The sequence below is a fragment of the Marmota marmota genome, unplaced genomic scaffold, assembly GCF_001458135.2.
Source record: "Marmota marmota marmota unplaced genomic scaffold, marMar, whole genome shotgun sequence".
NCBI lineage: Eukaryota > Metazoa > Chordata > Mammalia > Rodentia > Sciuridae > Marmota > Marmota marmota.
Genome location: NW_026000077.1, coordinates 2,866,637 through 2,884,114, shown reverse-complemented (window position 1 = coordinate 2,884,114; position 17,478 = coordinate 2,866,637). Strand labels below are relative to the sequence as shown.

At 37.5% G+C, this 17,478-nt stretch overlaps 1 non-coding gene across 1 annotated transcript; it reads left to right on the top strand.

Annotated features, from left to right (window-relative positions):
* The first annotated feature begins 302 nt into the window (after positions 1-302).
* Positions 303-405, top strand: LOC125620202. Its single transcript, XR_007351799.1, has one exon. It is a non-coding gene; the product is annotated as a U6 spliceosomal RNA (small nuclear RNA).
* The last annotated feature ends 17,073 nt before the right edge of the window (positions 406-17,478 follow it).

Genomic DNA, 17,478 nt, shown 5'->3' with positions numbered 1-17,478 from the left:
GTGATAGAGTGCAGAGCCCTGGGTTTGATTTCCAGCACTGGAGGGGAAAGTAAAAAGGGAGGGGTGGAAGGAGAAGAAAGGGAGGAGAAGAAGGAGGGAAGGATGGGGAAAGGAAGACAGATACCATTTTATGCCAAGTAGGATAAAACTGGCACCCAGTGTGATGGCTGAGGCAGGAGGATCATGAGTTCAAAGACAATTCAGTGACACCCTGTCTCTAAATAAATACAAAAAAGGACTGGGGATGTGGCTCAGTAGTTGGGCTCTCTGAGTTCAATTCTCAGTAACAAAACTGGTAGTGCTTGCTTAGGCAGCAAATACACTAAAATTGGAATGATACAGAGAAAATTAGCATGGCCCCTGCACAGGGATGACATGCAAATTCACAAAGTGTTCCATATTTGTGGAAATAAATGTTTGTAAATAAAGAATTAATTTTAAAAAGTGGCAAATGTTGGAAAGGATGTAGGGAAATTAGAACCTTTATATATTGCTGGTAGGAATAGTGATTCTTCAGAAAGTTAAATGTAGTACTAATATGTAGCTTATTAATTCCATTCCTATAATCTTTCATATCCAAAAGTTGAAAACATTGATTCAGTGATACCAATCAGTGTTAATTGCAGCATTATTTACTAACCAAAAGGTGTATATAGCCTAAGTGTCCATCAGCAGATGAAGTGATAAAATAATGTTATGTACCTAAAATGGAATATTATTTGCCCATAAAATGAAATGAAATTCTGAAACATGCTGCAACGTGAATGAACCTTGGAAATATAAGTAAATTAAGCCAGACACAAGTGGGCAAATATTTTAGTGTCTACACTGATAATGAAACATTCACAATAGGCACATTCATAGAGATGGAAAGTTGATTTTAGATTACAGTGCCAGGAGGTTGGAAGGAATGTTGAATTGTTGCATTTCTGTTTGGGATGATGAAAAGTTTTGGAAAAGGTGGTAATGATTAGATGCTTGCAAAACATTGTGGCTCTTTTAAGTCCACATAGCCATTTTAAAAGAGCCACAATGTTTTGCAAGCATCTAATCATTACCACCTGGATTTGGTGGCAGAGGCTCAGTTAGAGGCTGAGGCAGGAGGATTGCTTTGAGTCCAGGAGTTCGAGGCTAACATAAATGACTTAGCAAGATCCCATCTTAAAAAGGCAAATATTGTTTTATATATATTATAACACAGTAAGAAATGCTCTAAAAAGTGATTTTAAAATCATGTATTTGAGATATTTTTTATCATATATTTAAGAATCAGTTTTGACTGTTTGTGAATTCTTCATTGTAGAATTCACTGAATAAAATTCATTTGTAACCGTAGTATAAATAATTGCTTTACTTTTAGAGTCATTCATAAACTTGGGTAGAGTGGCAAAAAATTTGACTTGCCTGGCAGTTACTGTATTTCCAGCTGAGGTTGAAGAAGGCACTGCTCTGCCTGTTTTCAACTCTTTCATTGTAAACAAGTATCCTCTTTAGTGCCTTTTGTTGGTGATTTCACTATTTAAAATGACCCCCAACTGAAACGCCTAAATGCCCTAAATGCCCTCTTGTGTCCTTAAAAGCACCAAATGTATGCTTTTATGGGGAAGATAACTTAGAGAAGTTTCATTCAGGCTTTAAGTTCCAGTACTTAGGCTGTGAATTCCACGTTAATGAACTAGCAATATTGATGAATGAAAATATTGTGACCAGAGGCTTGTAGAAACCTAATCCTATATTTCCCCAGGAGCATTATTTAGAATTTACTAATTTATTGTTTGCATCAACTTTATACTACCTAACTACTCTGAATAATGAGAATTGACCCAATGTCAGAGCAAATAAAGTCTTTTTTTTGGGGAGGGTATGTGTACTAGAGATAAAATCCAGGGCCTTGTGCATATTAGGCGAGCACTCTCCCACTGAACTATACCTCCAGCTCCTAAAGTCATTTTTTTATGTAAATGGAAATACTACTTTGAAGCCTATTTAATCTGATATTAATATAGCCACTTCTTTTTTCTTAAAATATTTTTTTTAGTTGTTGATGGACGTTTGTTTTATTCGCTTATTTATATGTGGTGCTGGGGATCGAACCCAGTGCCTCACACATGCTAGACAAGCACTCTACCACTCTACCCCAGCCCTAATATAGCCACTTTTTTTTAAAATATTTGTTTTTTGATTGTAGTTGGACACAATATCTTTATTTTCTTTATTTATATTTATGTGGTGCTGAGGATCGAACCCAGGGCCATGCATGTGCTAGGTGAGCGCTCCACCACTGAGCCACAACCCCAGCCCCCACCCCCCCAGCCACTTTTAAAAAGAAAAAAATGCTTAGAACTGTGGGTATATATATAGCTCAATGATTGAACACTTAACCTACTACGCATAGGACTCTGGGTTTGATCTCTAGCACTGCAAAAACAAAACAAGCAAGCAGGCAGTGAAAAAACCTTTGGGAATCAAAAACCTTTGGGTGTGTTGCAAGTTTGAGGCCAGCCTTGGTGGCATAGTGAGACCCTGTCTAGGTAGATAGGCACCCTGGGGATATAGATCAGTTGTAAAGTGCCCTTGAGTTCTAATTCCCAGTATCAAACAAAAACCTACCAAAAAACCACCTACAAAAAAACAGTTGGAAGGTAGGTATGTGGTAGCTCTGTGGTATAGTGCCTGCATAGCATCCGCAAATCCCTGAGTTTGAGTTCCAGAACTACAACCAACTCACCCCATTCCCCCTCTGACATAATTGAATTGACATAATTCACAAACCATATTTCAGACATTTGAAGTATATGTTTTGGTAGTTGTATGTTCACCGAATTGTGCACTATTGTCACAGTCAGTTTTAGAACATTTTCATTATTTCCCATAGAAATGGTTCCCATTATTGATTATTTCATATTTATTGCTTCCCTCTCCCCCCCATATACCTGTGAAGCTGTTGTCCACTACAGTGTGGAAGTCTCATGTCTCCACAGAGGGCATTGTCTTGAGCACGAGCTATAATGAAAAATGATATAATTACCTGAGATATAATGGTTTTTGTCAGGGTTCTCCTTGACTGTTTCTCTTATCTCTATTAAACTCTCTCCCTGTTGGTATCATACCTAGCTGTTAGGCTCTATTAATTGTTTTGATTACTCTGTTTTTAACAGTTCATTGGGACAGAAGTTTTTCCACAGACTGTTGTGATTGATCCTTCCTCCACCCCCCATAGGTTTTGAGGTTAGTTTTAGGTTTCTTCTGACCCTAGCAGAACTCTTTAGAGATCTTTTTGGTTCTCTCTTGTAAAGTAGTTTGCCCCATTGTTTAGCTTGCTATTCTTATGGAGCTATCATCTTTCTTTTAATGATTTGCCATCCAAATTTCCTGTTTTTAAGAGTGCCCTTAGGCTTGAATTTATCCATCATTCTGTTCCAGCTCTTTATTCTTATAGTCCTCATTTTCTCCTGGAAAATTAAGTCTTTGAGCCTCTGCTTCAAAGTTGTTGCTGGAAACAGTGATCTACTTTTTGGGGGTGACATGAGCAGTTTGTTGGGTTCAGTAGTATTTGGTCTCATTGACTTGCCTCTCCTGGCATGGATCCAACATTTTTTGGCTATCTTTGCTCTAGGAGTTGGTATTGGTTAGAAGAAGGGAGCTTGTGATTTCTGGGTACACACTGCTTTGAATTTAGCATTTGCATTCCAGAGCTAGGTGGGATAAGAAATGCCTGTAGCCCATATCTCCTTGGAGAAGGTGTCTTAGCCCTTGACTTGGAGCTGGAGGGGGAAATCTTTTTGACTGGAGTTGCTGTCACTGTGTTGAGTTGATGGGGAGGGAGAGAGCGTGGGTCTTAGCTCAAGTGCCATAGACCTTACTTGTGTTTACCAAGATTTAGTAGTTTTTCCCTGACTAAATAGTTCACAATTTGCTGTGTGTCCTTAGGTCAATTTCTACATATTTTAAATAGTTGTTATTTTTTTAATTTTTATTTTATGTGGTGCTGAGGATCGAACCCAGCACCCTGCACATGCCAGGCGAGCGCGTTACCACTTAAGCCACATCCCCAGCCCATTTGTTATAGTTTTTTAAAAAAATATTTTTAATCAGTTTTTATCATCTCCTTAGGGAAGGGTATACAGAACTGCTGCTACTACCTTTCCAAAATTTGTCCTTTTTAAAAAATAACAAGCCCTGGGTTTTGTGGTACACGACTGTAGTCCCAACTACTCAGTAGGTTGAGGCAGGAAGATTGCTTGAGCCCAGGAGTTGAAACCTGGTCTGAGCAGCATAGTAAGACTGTTTCAAAAGGGAGGTGGTGGGGGAGTGGGATTAATGGTCATGATATGTCTTTTTCCATCCTTTTACTTTCAGTGAACTGATTTCATGTTTGAAATGAGTTTCTTGTAGATAGAAGATTTGGGGGCATGTTTTTATTTTTTCCACTGTGTCAGTCTTTTAATTTGTGTATTTAGAGATATTTAAGGTATGTAGGTATATTTAAAGTTATGGTTGTGTTATAGCTTAAGGATGCCTTTATTTCTATTTCTCTTTTCTTTATGTGAATTATCTAAACTTTTTTTTAAGAGTCCATCTTTAGTTTTTGTATAGTTTTAATCTAGTGTTTTGAATAGTTTCTTAGTGGTTGGTTTAGATATAATTATAACTTTCATTTGTAACTTTTAGTTTGTATTGACGTTTTACTACTTGGAGTAACTAAAGAAACTTCAGTTTGGTAAAATTATCTCACTGAGTTGCTTAGTACCTTGCTTTTGCTGAGGCTGGCTTTGAACTTGCTATCCTCCTGTCTCAGCCGCTGGGATTACAGGTGTGTGCCCCTGCACCTGGTTTAATTTTATTCGAGACAGGATTTTGCTAAGGTGCCCAGACTGGCCTCGAACTTTGTGATCCTCCTATTGGAACTGTAGGCAAGTGCCACCATGCCCAGCTGTTTTTGCTCCATTTTTTTCAAGATAGGTTGTTATTTTAATTTGGATTTCCAAATTAAAATTGATTTTTCTTTTGTTATGTTTTAGTCCACTTTTTCACTGCTGGGACCAAAAGATCTGACAAGAACAATTAGAGGAGGAAAATTTTATGTTGGCTCACAGTTTCAGAAGTCTCAGTTCATATATGGCTGAGGTGAGGCAGGACATAATGGTGGAAGTGTATGGTGGAGGAAAGTAGCTTAGGACATGATGATCAGGAATGACAGAGAGAGAGAGAGAGAGATATCTCTGTTCAAAAAGAACAAAATATAAACCCCAAAGGCATGCCCCTAGGAACCTACCTCCAGCCATGTACTACTTGCCTACAGTTACCACTCAGTTAATCCCTATTAGGGCATTAATCCACTGATTTGGTTAAAGTTCTCTGTTTTTTTTTTTTAGTGGGTACCAGGGATTGGACACCCCCCGCCCTATTTTGAATTTTATTTATAGACAAGGTCTCACTCAGTTGCTTAGTGCCTCACTATTGCTGAGGCTGGCTTTGAATTCTCCATTCTGGATTTTCCTGTCTCAGCCTCCTGAACCGTTGGGATTACAGGTGTGTGCCACTGGGCTGAATGGGTTAAGGTTCTCTTAACCCCATCATTTGGTCTCTAAACCTTCTTGTATTGTCACACATAAGCTTTTGGGGGACACCTCACATTTAAGCCATAACAATATGTAATAAACTTTTTATTTTGTAAAATTTAAATTGTTTATATATATAACCAATACGTGCACTATAAAATTTGGTACCCTTTGAATTGGGAGAAGTTTTTCTTTTTTTAAGTATTTATTTTTTTATTTTTAGGTGGACACAATATTTTTAATTTTATTTTTATGTTATACTGAGGATCAAACCCAGGGCCTCATGCATGCTAGGTGAGCACTCTACCACTGAGCCACAACCCCAGCCCCTGGGAGAAGTTTTTCTTGCTTGTTTTTGGTAGCTAAAGACAAGGATACATTTTGCTAAATGTTCACAGACATACCAAAGAATGTATGTTTTCTATTCTAGGAATATATAAATAACTCTTTAAGTTATCCATACCTGTTGCATTTTCTTTTTTACCTCATTTGAAAAGTATACTGAGAAGTCATTTTATTTTTGTCATAGCTTCCCTTCATTTGAATGATTTTCCTGTTACTATTTAGCTATTTTTATTTCTAGATTTCTGTTTATTTCTAGGTAACTATTTTCATATTTTTTCTTTGTCATAGTTAAATGTATTGTTTCTTTATGTTTAATGTATTAGTTGTATACTTGCAATCTCTTTTTATTTAATTTTCACTCATTTTTACTTTTGGTTGATATTTTTTCCTGGGTCTGTCTGCTTTCACTGTTTCTTTTTTGGGTCCGAGGGCAGGGTATAGGAGATTGAATCTAGGGGTATTTCACCACTGAGGTGCATTATTAACCCTTTTTGTTTTTTGAGTTAGAGTCTCACTAACTTGCACAGACTGGCCTTAAACTTATGATCCTTCTGCCTAAACCTCCTGAGTAGTTGGGATTATGGACATGTATCAAAGTACCCAGATGCTTTTACTTTTAAAAAGATGTCATTGCATTAACTTCTGGCTCTTACAGTTTCTTATGAAAGTTCTGCTGTTACTGTTCTTTATGTTTAAGTATGTCACATATCTATTTTTTCCTTCTGCTTTTAAGATATTTTGTTACTGGTTTTTTAGCAATTTGATTATGATGTGCTTTTGCATGCTTTTATGTAGAGATGTTATCTTCAGGGATTATTGAGAATCTTACATTCTTGGGTTATAGTTTTTATTGTTTGGGAAAACTGGCCATTAGTTCTTAAAATATTTTTCTGATCCTTTTTCGTCTTATTTAATACTTCATTGCAGGCATACCTCAGAGAGTGTTAGTTTTATTCTGGACCACTGTGGTGAAGCAAATGTTGCAATAAACTGGGTCAGACAGTTTTTTGGTTTTTTTTTTTTTCCCAGTGCAAATAAGTTTACATTATACTGTAGTCTTAAGTTTGTGATAGTATTATACCTAAAAAATGAAAATCAACAAAAAACCCCACAGTGTATGCTTTATTAAATGATACTTTATTAGGTTGAGAATGTAATTGAGTGGTAGAACACTTACTTCGCATGCATGAAGCCTTGGGTTCAATCCTCAGCACCACCCCAAAAGACAAAAACAAAATACTCATGGACACCCCTCCCCCTACACACCATTTATTGTTAGTAAAAGTACAAATGACTATTTGAAACTTCAACAAATTGTAATCTCTTTCCTGGTAGAGTCTTTTTCCTCAATGTTGATGCTTGCCGAGTCTTCTGGTGGCGATTGCTGAATTGATGAATTGAGTGGCTATAGTATTTTCTTATACAATGAAGTTTGTCACTTCATTTGACTTTTTCATGAAAAATTTCTTGATAATGTGGTATTTTTTGATAGCATTTTACCCACAATGCAACTTCTTTTAAAATCAGAGTCAGGGGCTAGAAGTGTAGCTCAGTTATAGAGGCTTACCTAGCATGTGGGAGGCCATGGGTTCAGTCCCCTGCACTGTAAAAATAATAAATAAATTGGAGTCAGGAGGACTATTTGACCCCATGAATTTGAGAACAGCACGGGCAACATAGTGATACGCCATCTTTTTGTGGTTCTGGGGACTGGATCCAGGGTTTCTTTACCACTGAGCTATATCTCTAGTCCCCTTTTTTTGAGTATGCTGTGTTGCCTATTGTGGCCTTGAATTTGTGATCCTCCTGCCTCATATAGGCATGTGCCACCACACTTGACAAGATACCACCTTAAAAAAACAAAAAAGTAGTTAGTTCTCTCAATCCCTGTTGCTACTTTATTAAGTTGAATAATATTCAAAATCCTTTGTTGTCCTTCCAGTAATATTCATAGCATCTTCATGAGGGCTGTGTTCTATCTCAAGAAAAATTTTCCTTTTTTCTTTTTCTTTTGGTACTGGGGCTTGAACCCAGGGGTGCTTAACTGCTGAGCTACATTCCCAGCCCTTTTTATTTTTTATTTTGAGACAGGGTCTCACTAATTTGAGGCTGGCTTTGAACTTGTGATCTTCTTACCTCAGCCTCCCGAGATGCTGGGATTACTTTGTGTGCCACTGCGTCCAGCTCAAGAAACCACTTTCTTTGTTCACCCATGAGAAGCAATTCCTCATCCATTCAGGTTTTATCAAGAATTTGCAGCATTTGAGGTACATTTTCAGATTCCACTTCTAATTCTACTTTTCTTGGTATGTCTACCACATCTAATGTTACATCTTCTGCTGAAGTCCTGAACCAAAGACATCCATGAGTGTCAGAAACAACTTTTTCCAAACTCTTTTTTTTTTTTTGGTACTAGGCATTGAACTCCAGCACTTGACCACTGAGCCACATCCCCAGCCCTATTTTGTATTTTATTTAGAGGCAGGGTCTCACTGATTTGCTTAGCACCTTGCTGATGTTGGCTTTGAACTCAAGATCCTCCTGTCTCAGCCTCCCAAGCTGCTGGGATCACAGGCATGCATTATCGCCTTCCAAACTCTTGATAATTTTATTTTGACCTCCCCACATGAATCACAGATATTCTTAGTGGCATCAGAATGATGAGGTCTTTCCAGAGGGTTTTTTTTTTTTAATGTTTCTTTTTTATTTTTTAGTTGTAGATGGACACAATACCTTTATTTTATTTATTTATTTTTATGTGGTGCTGAGGATCGAACCCAGGGTCTTGCACATGCTGGGCAAGTGCTCAACCACTGAGCCACAACCCCAGCCCCCCCAGAAAGGTTTTGATATACGTTGCCCTGTTAGTTCAAAGGAATTATTACCTATGGAAGCTATAACCTTACAAAATATCCTCTTTAAAAAAATAGCAAAACTTTAAAGTAAAAGTTACTTCTTTTTTCTTTTTTTTAATTTTAATATTTATTTTTTAGTTCTTGGCAGACACAACATCTTTGTTCGTATGTGGTGCTGAGGATCGAACCCGGGCCGCACGCATGCCAGGCGAGCGCGCTGCCGCTTGAGCCACATCCCCGGCCCTAAAAGTTACTTCTTTATCCATGAACTGCAGAATGGATGTTGTGTTAGTAGGCATGAAACTAACCTTAATCTCATATCTCCATTGGAGGTCTTGAGTAATCAGGCACTTTGTCATTGAGCAGTAATACTGTGAGAAGAATCTTTTTTACTCAATAGTTTCTTTCTTTTCTTTTTCTTTTTAAGAGAGTGAGAGAGAGAGAGAGAGAGAGAGAGAGAGAGAGAGAGAGAGAGAGAGAGAATTTTAATATTTATTTTTTAGTTTTCGGTGGACACAACATCTTTGTATGTGGTGCTGAGGATCGAACCCGGGCCGCATGCATGCCAGGCGAGCGCGCTACCGCTTGAGCCACATCCCCAGCCCCACTCAATAGTTTCAACAGTGGATTTATTATTTAGTAAATCATGCTGTAAAGAGATGTATTGTTATCCAGATTTTGTTGTTCGTTTAGAGTACAGGTAGTGTAGATTTAATATGAGTTTTAAATGCCCTAGGATTTTTGCAGTGGTAAGTGAAGATTGGCTTCACTTTAAACTTACCAGTGCCAATAGCCCATAATAAGAGAGTCAGCCTGTTCTATTGACTTTTCCTCTAGCTATGAAAGTCCTAGATAGTGTCTTCTTTCTGTAGAATTGTGCCTAAATTGCAAATCTTTTGTTTAGCATATCCACTTTCATCAATTATCATAGCCAGATCTTCTGGATAACTTACTGTAAATTCTAAATCAGCACTTGGTGCTGTTTCACCTTGTACTTTTATGTTACAGAGACAGTTTCTTTTCGTAAGTCTCATTAACCAACCTGTGCTATTTTCAACTTTTCTTTTGCAGTTTCATCACCTCTCTCAGCCCTCATAAAATTGAAGAGATTTAGGGCTTTTCTCTGGATTAGGCCTGACTTAAGAGAATGTTGTGTCTCGTTTGATCTTCTATGCAGATTGCTAAACCTTTCTCTGTATCAGTGATAAAACAAGGCTGTTTTGCTTTCCTATCATTTGGGTGTTCACTGGAGTAGCACTTTCATTTCCTTCATGAACTTTTCATATGTCTCCACAACTTGACTAACTGTTTGGCACAAGGAGCCCCAGCTTTTGATCTATCTCAGCTTTCAAAATGCCTTCATAGGCTTGATCTTTTAAGTGGGACTTAAAGGGTAACTCTTCATTTCATTTGAACACTTCAAGGCCATTGTAGGATTTTTATTTGCTCTAATTTCAGTATTATTGTGTCTCAAGGAATAAGGACGCCCAAGGAGAAAGTGAGACTGGGGCTGCAATGATCATATCACACAAAATTGATTAAAGTCACCATCTTATGAGTGTGGTTTGTGGTGCCCCAAAAGCAATTATAATAGTGATATTTAAAAATCACTGGTCACAGGTCATCATAAAAGATGTAATACTAATGAAAAAGTTGACATACTGTGAAAATTTAGGAAAATGTGACAGACATGATGTTAAGTACGTGTGTTGGAAAGATGGCATTGATAGACTTTCTTGATACAGGGTTGCCACAAACCTTTAATTCACCGTGAGTGCAATAAAACAAGATTATATGTATACATTTATTAGACCATTTAATTTTCCTGCAGGTGATGAGTCTCTGCTTTTCTGTTTTATTTTGTTTATCTCCATGCTATTTTGTTTTTCTGTTTCCCTTTTATTTCACCAGATTTTTCCTTACATAGGTTTGAAGGTGAATTATTAGGTGCACATATGGTTTTAATCATATCTTCCTCATAATTGATATTTTTATCATTATAAAAATTTTTGTTATTTTTGTGTATAGCTTGCTAGGCAAATACTCTGCTACTAAGCTACATTATATCCCCAGAACTTTTATGACATAGGGTCTTGCTGTGTTAACTCACAATCCTCCAGCCTCAGCCTTCTGAGTAGCTGAGATTATGTGTGTGCCACTATGCCCAGACTCTAAATAATTTTTATTAGAACGACAGAGGCCAAATATTTTCTTATATAATTTGTTTTGAACTACTTCCCCCTCTCTACCTCACATATTGGGGATTGAGCTTAGGGTTGCTCTACTACTGAGCTATATCCCTAGTCCTGTATTTTTTTGTTTTGAGACAACCTCACTAAATTACCCAGGCTGGCCTCGAATTTGCCATCCTTGTGTCTCAGCCTCCTAAGAAGCTGGGATTACAGGCATGCACCATGGTGTCTGGCTGTTTTGAACTATTTTATTGTGAAATAAGATAATGTATACCATGTTAGAAAATGTTTTCTGTTTTGGTAGTCCTTAAAATTTAAAAGAAAATATTTCATGTTTGAACCATAATATTTTTTTCCTAATTGTCAATTATTTTACTTCATTGAGTTGACAGTTTTCAGTGAAGGTACTTATTTTTTGTTGTTGTTGTGGTAGTGGTGGGCAGGCAGTGGACTTATGAGATATATCTCAACCCAGCAGGTCATCTTATTTTTTTTTAATTTGTTCTAATTAGTTATGCATGACAGTAAAATGCATTTTGACATATTGTACACAAATGGAGCACAACTTCTCTTTCCTCTGGCTGTACATGGTGCAGAAACAGAACAGTAGTGTAATCATACGTGTATATAGATAGGGTATAGATAGGGTAATAATGTCTGTCTTATTCTATTATCCTTCTCATCCCCACAGCCCCAACCCTCTCCTCACTCCCCCCTCTAAAACCAAAGTTCCTTCATTCTTCCCTATCCCCAGCCCCACTATGGATCAGCAGTCCGCTTATCAGAGAAAACATTTGGCCTTTGGTTTTGTGTTATTGGCTTATTTCTCTTAGCATGATATTCTCTAGTTCTGTCCATTTGCCTGCAAATCCATAATTTCTTTCTTCTTTAAAGCTGAATAATATTCTATTGTGTATATTTTTCCACTCATTTATTGAAAGCCATCTAGCTAGGTTGGTTCCATAGTTTAGCTTTTGTGAATTGAGCTGCATCAATGTAAACATTGATGTGGCTGTGTCACTGTTATATGTTGATTTTTTTAAGTCCTTTGGGTATAAACAGAGAAGTGGGATAGCTGGGTCAAATGGTGGTTCCATTCAGAGTTTTCTGAGGAATCTCCATGCTGCTTTCCATAGTGGTTTCACCAATTTGCAGTCCCACCAGCAATGTATGAGTGTAACTTTTTCTCCACATCTTCACCAACACTTACTTTTGCTTGTATTTTTTTAATATTTATTTTTTAGTTTTAGGTAGATACAGTATCTTTATTTTATTTCTGTGTGGTGCTAAGGATTGAACCCAGTGCCTCATGCATGCTAGGCGAGCACTCTACCACTGAGTCACAACCCCAGCCCCTGTTTGTATTCTTTTTTTTTTTTAAAGAGAGAGTTAGAGAGAGAGAGAGAGAGAATTTTTTCAATATTTATTTTCTAGTTTTCGGCGGACACAACATCTTTGTTTGTATGTGGTGCTGAGGATCGAACCCGGGCCGCATGCATGCCAGGCGAGTGCGCTACCGCTTGAGCCACATCCCCAGCCCCTGTTTGTATTCTTGATGATTGCCATTCTGACTGGAGTGAGATAAAATCTTAGTTTTGATTTCCATTTCTCTAATTGCTAGAGATGATGAACATTTTTTTATGTTTGTTGATCAATTGTTTTTCTTTGAAGTATCTGTTCAGTTTCTTAGCTCATCATTTTTTTTTTTTAAGTTATTGATATTGCTGGGCACAGTGGCGCATGCCTGTAATCCCAGTGGCTGGGGAGACTGAGATAGGAGGATTGAAAGTTCAAAGTCAGTCTCAGCAACGGGAAGGCACTAAGCAACTTAGTGAGACCCTGTCTTTAAATAAAATACAAGATAGAGCTGAAGATGTGGCTCAGTGGTTGAGGTCCCCTGAGTTCAATCCCTGGTACCCAAAAAAGAAAGAAAGAAAGAAAGAAAGAAAAAAAAAAGAGTTATTGAATTATGTCCATATGTATGCAGTCAGAAAAATCTTGTTTTGGAGAAAGGGTCTCACTTTGTTACCTAGACTAATCTTGAACTGGTGGTCTCTAATGATTCTTCCTTTAGCTTGTAGCTTCCTGAGTACTAAAACTACAAGTGTGTGCCATAGTAGCCATGTAGTAAAATCTTCAATTTTTAGAATTTTTCCCTTGTTAGTCAGATTTTCTTTGCTGACTAACAGAAGGGCATGGAGAAGGAATGCTGCTTACCTCATGGTAGCCAGAAAGCAGAGAGAATATGAGACAACAGGTACAAAATATAGACTCCAAAGACATGCCCCAGTGACCTACTTTCTCCAGGACAGCCCCACCTGCCTGCAGTTACTACCCAGTTAGTCCATTCAAATTATTAACCCAGCAAATGGGTCAATCCACTGATTAGATCACAGCTCTAGTAATTTAATTACTTTACCTAAATGTTCCTTCATTAACATAGGAGCTTTGGGGGAATACCTCATATTCAAACCATAATACTATGACGAAGGTGCATCATTATAGTTTTGTGGACATAGTAAAGCAGATTCTTTTTCTAAGTTAAAAATTTTCATTTATTGATTCAGCTTTGGGGTCAGATCCTTTTTGGCCAGTTTTATGTGTTTGTCTGTGTGGTGTGTCTGCGGATTGAACCCAGGGCCCATGCCAGGCAAGCACTTTACCACTGACTTACATATGTTTTTAGTTGATGCATTACCCTTGTTCATATTTGTGGGGTACAGTACTATAATTTGGTATATTTTGTACAGTGTGTAATGATCAAAACAGGGTAATTAGTGTTTCCATTTCCTCAAAAGATTTATCATTTCTGTTTACTGGGAACTTTCAGTTTCTTCTTGGTATTTTGATATTATATATTGTTGTAGACTATACTCATTCTAATGTGCTGTAGAACACCAGAACTCATTTCTCCTACTAAGTGTATTTCAGTCTCCATTATTGGTTCTACCCTCTTCCCTTTCTAGTTTGTAGTGATCACTATTCCATTCTTTTCTAAGAAGAGAATGATTTTTGCAGCTTTCACAAATGAGTGCCTGCCTTATTTCTTATTTCACTTGACATAGATCCCCCAGTTTCATCCATGTCACTACAATTTTACCCATTAATCTATTGAGGGACTTTCTTTGGGGGGGGGGGGCTACCAGTGGATTTTTTTACTTTACTTGTTTATTTGTATGTGGTGCTGAGGATCGAACCCAGGGCCTCACACATGCCAGGCAAGCACTCTACCACTGAGCCACAACCCAAGTCCTTGAGGGACATTTTGATCCTGTATGTTGGGTATTGTGAATAGTGCCACAATAAATATGGGAGTACGGGTATCTCTTTTACTAATGATTTCATTTCCTTAGTAGGATATTTCCAGAATTGGATAAGTAGACGGTAAGGTAGTTATTTGTGGCTTTTGAGGAACCTCCATTCTGTTTTCTATAATGACTATACTAATCTACATTCCCACTCATGTGTATGAAAGTGTTCCCCTTTCTGTTTTACCTTACAAGCATTGTTATTTTTTGTATTTTTGATAATTGCCATTCTCAACTGGAGTGAGGTAACTCATTGTGGCTTTGATTTGTATTTCCTGGTTGATTGATATATTGAACCTTATTTCATATGCTAATTTCCTTTAGATAATTTGGGGCTTTGTTCATGCTGGAAGAGCATTGTACCACAAAGCTGCATCCTCAGCCCTTATTTGCCCCTTTTAAAATTGGATGATTGTTGTTGTTGTTGTTATTCTTAACTGTTGAGTTCCTCATTTATTCTGAATATTACTTCCTTGTCAGATTGTTGGTTTGCAAATACTTTATTCACTATGAGGACTGTTCACCCTTTTGTTTACTTTGCTGTGCAGAAGCTTCTTTTTTTTAATTTATTTTTTTTAATATTAGTTGTTCAAAACATTACAAAGCTCTTGACATATCATATTTCATATATTTGATTCAAGTGGATTATGAACTCTCCCATTTTTACCCCATATACAGATTGCAGAATCATATCGGTTACACATCCACATTTTTACATACTGCCATACTTGTGCCTGTTATATTCTGTTGCCCTTCCTATCCTCTACTATCCCCCTTCCCCTCCTCTCCCCTCCCCTCCCATCTTCTCTCTCGACCCCATCTACTGTAATTCATTTCTCTCTCTTGTTTTTTTTTCCCCTTTCCCCTCACTTCCTCTTACATGTAATTTTGTATAACAGTGAGGGTCTCCTTCCATTTCCATGCAATTTCCCTTCTCTCTCCCTTTCCCTCCCACCTCTCATCCCTGTTTAATGGTAATCTTCTTCTCATGTTCTTCCTCCCTGCTCTGTTCTTAGTGCAGAAGCTTCTTTGTTTGATATAATATCATTTTCAATTTTTGTTCCCTGTGCTTTAGAGTCTTCAGTGGTTACGTCTTAAAGTTTGATTTTCCTGGCTACTAATTTTCTTCTAAAGAGTTGTCATTCCTTTTTCCAGGTCTTTTAATTTTTATACTATAGAAATTATGTTTATTTGTAATTGCATTTTTATAAGAGTTCTGAGTCCATTTTTAAAAAATTTGTTCTTTTTATATATACATGACAGTAGAGGTGTATTTTGACATATTATAATTACATGGAGTATAACTTATTCTAATTAGGATCCCATTCTCTCTCGTGTTTTTTTTAAACTCAATATTCACCTCTGCTTCATTGCTGTAGCCTCTGCTGCCTTCTTCCTCTGCTGCCTCCTCAATTAGTTTTGCCTTAGTAGGAGAGAATATAAGACAACAGGTCCCATTTTCTGATTGTTCAGCTTGGTTGCCCTCAAGTTATGGAACCTCCTTAAATGGGATATACTTGTTCTTTGCCTATTCGTGAGTATGGCTTCTTTTACAGGGTCAAGTTTGGCCATGATTATGTGGTTAGTGGTCATTGGTGAACCATTAGACCAGGGTAGACATGATACATTTTGTTTCATCTGCTCTGTACTGATACTTTTTGAAATTTAATGTCTTTTCCAAAGAGTTGCAGTGCCTCCACTGTTCCCTGCTCAGCTAGTACAGCTGGAGTTAGAGAAGATGACCTTTCATAATCCATTCATAACTGATAAGTCTGTTAGTGCAGAATTCAAATGACCTCCTAAAGAAAACAGTAAATAAGCAGTTTACTGGATCTAGGCAGCCATGGAATTTGGGTCTTCATGGTTATGAGCTGAGACTCCACTGGGCCATTATAATTCTCTGCCTCCTTCTGGCACAAGAGAAAAGAGAACCTAGTTGTATGCAAGTTTAAAGCACACATGTGCACATGCAGACCAAAGCCTTGCCTTATGTGAACATATATCATTATGAAGAATCATTTCTGTTTGGTTTAGTGAAAAATCAATTTTATGCAATGTTCAGTAAACTCTTTGTAGGACCAGATAGTAAATATTTTAGGCTTTGTGGACTGCATACAATGTTTATAGATTTTTCTCTTTTCCCTTAAAAATATAAAAGTCATCCCCCCCCCCACACACACACACCTTTTGACATACTGGGGATTGAACCCCAGGGCCTCACTCATTTTAGCAAGAGCTTAACTACTGTGTTATATCCTCAACCCTTTTTATTTTGAGACAGAATCTTGCTGAATTACACATGCTAGGTTTTAATTTGCAGTCATTCTTTTTGCTTCTCTTTATTATCAGCTCTTATCACAGGGCAACGAACATTTCACATCTACAGCTCCTCATGCTAACAGCTGTCTGCTGTTAACCTCCTTTGCTATAAAATGTCTAAAAGATCAATGGACCTGTTGTTTCAGAATCTAGTTATTTTCTTTTTTTGCCTTCATGCCCCTTAGTTAATACATATTTCTTCTTAGCTGCCTATTGTTGCCTATTGTTGGGTACACATAGGGTGGAAATAGAGAAAAATGGACATAGTATATGGTGGAGAGAAGAATTTGTTAAGGATGATTATACCTCTCAAATTCAGGGCTGTTGGCACCTCTTGACAATCTTATTCTCTCCAGCTTTCCATTCCCTGGGTTATTTAATTCAGACTTTCAAAAACTCAACCCACAAGGAGTTTCTCATTACTTGTACTAGCCTCCTACTTAAGTAGGGGCCATAAGTGATAAATCCCCTCAACTTCTTTTTCCACCTGAAAATGTATCTTTTTCATTCATAATTATTTTCTAAGAGAAAGGAGAGAGTTATTGATTGAAGGTTGATTAAAGTGGCTGCTGGAGGGTATCAGCAAGATAGGCTAGGGTTGACTAAATAAAAACATTGTTAGGTTCAAGGCCAAGAGTCTGCTAACATTTAAACATAGTGTGCACTGGTGCGGTGGCGCATGACTGTAATCCTGGTCACTTGGGAGGCAGAGACAGGAGGATATCAGGTTCAAAACCAGCCTCAGCAACCTAATGATTCCCTAAGGAACTCAGCTAGACCCTGCTTCTAAATAAAATACAAAAAGGGCTGAGGATGTGGTTCAGCGGTTAAGTGCCCCGGGTTCAATTCCAGGTACCAAAAAACAAAAAGCGCAAAAAAAAAAAAAAAAAAAAAAAAA